A 6,000-nucleotide genomic window follows, 5' to 3' on the forward strand; every position below is an offset into this window, starting at 1 on the left:
GTAATTATAGAATATTCATTTTGTTGCTATTCTTAAATAAATTCTGTATCACTTGTTTTGAATTTAAGAATATATTATGATGAAAATCATTTTGTATTTCTCCTAGGCATTTAGAAAATAAATAGTATATATGATTATTTTAAGTGAATGTGGTAATTCACAGCATAATTCTTATGTTGTGAATTACAACATTATGTGCTGGAAGGGGAGGTAGCAATGCAATTACTAATCTTACATAAGGAGTCTTTCTCCTTACGTAAGATCAGTAGATGCCAGCCTACACATATTGTCCCTCTCTACCTCAAAATGGCCACAGCACAGTAAACAGAATGTGACGTTACTTTGCACCTAAGTTGTACATCAGTGTCCAAGTTTGCAGGAATTGTGTAGATGCATTTGTTGATCTGAAAGACAACTAAGCAAACAATACTGCATGAAAATATAATCAAGCTTTTAGTAATTTCGGCATTAGACAGTAATATTAAACTTTTACTCCCATATCATATGCACCAACCATACTTAAAACCACACATTCAATTCGGGACAACCAATAACAATAGTGAATTTAAGCCTATATGTTTATACTCATTAATATAAATTGTCCATGAAGGTTACCTAGCATTAATATCTACAATCCACTCATTATGAATGATTATGATAAATATCAAAATTAGTCATTAGAAAAATAATAAAATAAAGCTTTGCTTATCTCTTTATATCAATAATGAAATTAGTAATTTAGTTGCCGATATTTCTGTAGAACATTAGCATCATCAGAGTGAACACAGTGACTAAGCAATCAGTTAACAAATACTGACATCTAGTCACTTGCAACTTACATTGAAATGAAAGCAATTTCTCTTGAAAAAATAATTAACACAAAATGTAAATACAAATCTTATTTGTAGAAAGCTTCCAGTATTGAGACCATGTTTTTTGATAAATAATGAGTTTAATAAAAAATAAACAAATATTTTCTGCTAAACCACAGAAACTTACGTATTCAAAAATTATTATTATTAGACCTCTAGGGAGTCGAGGATTCATCGAGGGAGGTCATGTCTCTCCCACTCCAGTTTTTTAACTTCTCTTTCACTCATTCACACTAGATGCACTCACTACTTCAACATGCAAACTGTTCTACTCACTCATGGTTCTAAGAGAGAAAAATCTAGCTCTTATCCCTTTCTTATTTGCACACAAGCTTAACATCCATGAATGCTCTCGTCCTCCCTGCACTTTCCATATAATGAAAAATTTTATCAACTGATATCCTATAATGCCGTCTCTAAAGTTTATAGACGTCTATCATATCACCCCTCTTTCTTCTGCAGTCCACATGCTCTCAATCTATCTTCATAATCTATATTCCATAATCACGATATCATTTTTGTAACTCTTCTTTGCAGCCTTTCCACATCTTCTTTATCTCTTTGGAACCAGGAGACCAAGACTTCGCACATTAATTCAGGTGCAGGCATATCAAAACCTTGTAAAGAAACAAAATGATTTCCACATCCTTACAAGTCAATATCAACAGTGCATTAATATAATATGCAGATATCCTTCAGCATATTATATTGATGAGATTATGCTTGCAGTAACTGACAAGGCTAGAGATCTCTGAGTTGTATCTGCAATTTTTGTTATGACCTTTGAACTTCAACTTTCTATTCGCTATAACTCCAAGATCTCCAGCCTCGTCAGTTACTCCAAGCATAATCCCACTAATATAATATGCTGTTAGATATCGCATCATGCCAAAGTGCATAACTTTACACTTATTAACATCAAATTGATAGCCATTATCATTTGCCCACACATCCAACCTATTCAAATTACTGTAAATGCTGTACATCAGTAGCCTCTCTGATTGTTCTGCCAATCTTTGCATTAGCAGCAAACTGAAGATATCCTGTCAGCTCCTTTCCAATATAGATCAAACTGTGGTCCAAGGAGACTGATCCCTGAGACTCATCACTGGTCATTTTAAATCTGGTTGATTCATATTCCACTTTCTGATACCTGTGTCAGCCACCCACTTATCCAAGCCAATAGTACATATTCCAATCCCATATTTTCCAGTTTATGCAACAGCCTTTCATGTGGTATCCTATCAAATGCCTCAGCAAAGTCCAACAGTATCATGGTGTATCCATTCCTTTTATCCAACTCAGCCATAACATTATTATAAATTATGAGCGAATTGCTCAGACATGGCCTCCTTTCGGTAAACTCATGCTGTTTCTTGCAAAGTATATATATCTCGTTTGTTCACCCATTTCTGTATGTGAGTTCGTACCAACTTCCTCTAACATCTTTACAGTTGCTCTAGAGATACTGATGGGTTAATAGTTAGATACATCAGTCTTTGTCCCACCGTTGTGCAATGGGATTATCATACATTCTTTCCATACCTGTGGAATCTTTCCTGAGCTAAGACTCAAATTATAAAAACATGTCAAGGGCCTAGCTAGTTTGATTGAGCATTCCTTTAGCACATGTGTTGATATCCCATCTATTCCAATGGCTAAATTCTTATCCAAGTTATGCAACAGCTCTAGAACCTCCTCATGCATCTCTTCTAGATCTATCTCTTCATATAATGTAATGGTTGCAGTGAGTTACATATACCAAGATAGATCTTGAAGTGAGCAATCATTATTTGAACTATTTCATCTGCTACTGATACTAGGGTAATGGCTGCATTCAACATTCGTTGCATTTAATTACTTTTATTGTTAAAATAACTATAAGATTCTTTTGGGTCACCTTTAGCCTGTGCAGCGAGTTTCTTTTCTTTCTTTAACTTAGCTTTCCATACAATACTTGTAACTTTTCTGGCCTAAGCTTTATATATTTCATAACTCTTCTCACTCGTATTATTGTGATAATCCTTCCACATCATCTTCTTCTTCCTGTGGATCTCTTGTTTAAGATTGCACATCCATTTCACTCTCATTCTATTTGTTCTTCAAACTCTAGGGATATATTCAGATACTGCATCATTTAAGCATCTTTTCAAAGCTTCCCATTCAAAAACTGGTACCATGAAACCAAACATAGTATTCTCCTAAGTTTTTCATAATTTCTAGATTTGTAGTTCAGCATGATCTCTGTCACCAACTGGTGGCAAAACAATTGCATCTTTAACTAAGTCACCTTCTGGATCTTATGATCAAATCTAACACTCTCAAGTCCTCAAGTTGCTCTTTCACATGCTGCTTGAGAAAATTGTTATGCAACAGCTCAATAAATTCTCCTTCTTTCTTATCATGAGTTTTTTCTTCTACTACCCAATGAATATTCAGATAATTTACTTCACCCATAATAATTACTCATTTAATGCTGATCAGAATAATTTGGCAATTCATTTCTTCATCCCCAGCAAATGAACTGCCAGGTCTGTAGCAACACCCCACTATGTATTTCATCTTGTAAGCCTTCACTTCACACTAGATAGCCTCACATTTGGTGTTACATGGGACATTATTACCATTATTGCTTTCATGTGTTTCTGTTCTAACTGGACTCAAGTAATTTGATATCATTAGTAGTACCCTCCTTCCCCCTCCCCCCCATATCTTTTCTGTCATTCTTAAAAATACTATATCCTTTGCACTCAATTCCACTTACATCATCTGACTCTGAGAGCCAGGTTTCACTAATGCCAAGAGATTTAGGCCATGACAATATTCATCAAAGCAACAAATTCAACCACTTTGTTTCTAATGCTCCTGGCATTTGTATATAGATGTAAAAAGTTACCTCCTTGCTTTTCTTATACTTAAATGTACAGTTTGGTTGGTTCAGTTTGGCATCTTTGTTTTTTCCCCTCCTCACACACTCAAAATGCCCAAACCTAAAGTGTAGTCCATCCATTCAACAGATTCACAACCATGCTCACTGACATTCATATCACTTTTAAATATCATATTACTATTACTAAAAGAGTAAATGCTCATTTTTAAAATAACTATCTCTGATATGCAAGAAAAGAAATGTCTATTTCTTGCATAGTTATTCAGATTGAGGTTTGTGAAGAAATCCTTCACATGCCTTTTATAATAATCTACAAATTTAAAGGAACTGCAAAGAAGTAATGTGCCATTTGATACGGTCAGATATCATGGTTACTCACCCAGGGTTGTTGGAAATGAATGTAATTCATAGTTTCTCTGTGTTGAACCTCACATAGTAATTAAATCTATAGGAACAAAGAATTTTGTATTAACGAGAAAGAGACTAGTTTCCAAACAGGAGAGAAAGAAGTAGAAAAGTTGTCTGACTTGTATTTTCAGCAGAGGGGTTGTTTAGGCAAATAATTATTTTATCTTGCTTATGGATATCATGTCCATTAAAAGAAAAAGTCATGCTGAATGTAATCATATTTGTGTGCTGGCTGATTCTATGAGAAATGACATGTGCTTAATGTGCAAAAGTTTGATGATACCAAATTTCTGATTAATCTAGATTAATCATTAGAATCTAATATACAAACGTATATTCTGGTAAAGATGGGCTTTCTGTTGACAGAGAAATTTAATGATCCGTTGGGAAGGTGCTATATAAGACACTCTAGAAAGGTAAGAAGTTGTCTTTTCTATGTCAGCATTAAATGTAATACATCAATAGATATTGATGTTGTTTAAAAAAAGGTTAAAGTTCATTGTGAGACCAGGGCTAGATATCAAACCTATCAAACACGTATATTCTGGTAAAGATGGGCTTTCTGTTGACAGAGAAATTTAATGATCCATTGGGAAGGTGCTATATAAGACACTCTAGAAAGGTAAGAAGTTGTCTTTTCTATGTCAGCATTAAATGTAATACATCAATAGATATTGATGTTGTTTAAAAAAAGTTTAAAGTTCATTGTGAGACCAGGGCTAGATATCAAACCTATCAAACACAAGGTTTCAGAAATGCAGTAGTTGTTCTTCAAAGTGAACCATATAAAAATTTGCTAAGTTTTTTTGAGATAAGGCTGTTCCTTCCACTTGTTAAACTTGTTTCATAACTGTTTGCTTAGTTACTATATTCATTCTGCAAATGCTGTTGTTACACTACAGCTAATAATAACGTGTTACTTGATATTTAATTTGTAATAAAATTAAGTTTCAGGTAACCAGGTTTTTTTTTTTTTTTGTCTGTTTGATTATTTACTATAATGGTATTAACAACATATAAGTTTAAAATATAGACATTATGAAAGATTTAGAAAGTCAATACTGTTTATCCTAAAAGAATTATTGAATTCCCTCCCTTCCCTCTTTTTTAATGACATTTCTATTTTCACCTTTTGCTATCATTCTTCTGGTTGTCAACCTGAAAATATATTGCTATTCTCCTACTGGGCTTTTTGTCATGCCATAAAACAGTTTCATTACTGCAGTACACACTATAGTAATAAATGCAGACTTCCTCATCAGTTCAGTGTCAGCTTAATTTATATAAGGAGAAATGGGCCAGAATAATCCTGCAGAGCAAACTTACTGTTCAGAATTGTCCTGTAAAAATGGTTGTATAACTTATACTCCTCCCAACCCATTCAGTGCTACCTTACTAGTATTCACCTCAGTCTCTTACTTTGATCACTCTTCTGAAATGATCACTATGTACAACTGCTTAATTCATTATGAAAGTTGTATGCACATTTCATTAACCAATTTAAAAAAAAACTTTTTTCCCCCACATACTTTGAACATATTATCATTACAAAGTGTAGAAGAACAGCTCAGAATGCTACAAAAGTACTCAAAGTGGCTTTAAAATAGTTTGTAATGGTTACAAAAAAAAATCACATATCAAAATAGTCATATTTAATGACTAGCCTCTTGTAATTGAAACATTTCTGTTGAATTGCTTTCTGTATTTTTTTTGCTCTGCTAAAATAAAAAAATCAGTGCTCATTTTCCAGATAAATGTACCATAACTGAAAGTTTTGTTACAGTTCAATGACTGTATTGAAAATTTTAATGCCAGTTTTAGTTTTGAGTA

This window comes from Typopeltis vanoorti, chromosome 5 (assembly GCF_054136105.1).
Source record: "Typopeltis vanoorti isolate ZY-2024b chromosome 5, IOZ_Tvanoo_1.0, whole genome shotgun sequence".
NCBI classification, from domain to species: Eukaryota; Metazoa; Arthropoda; class Arachnida; order Uropygi; family Thelyphonidae; genus Typopeltis; species Typopeltis vanoorti.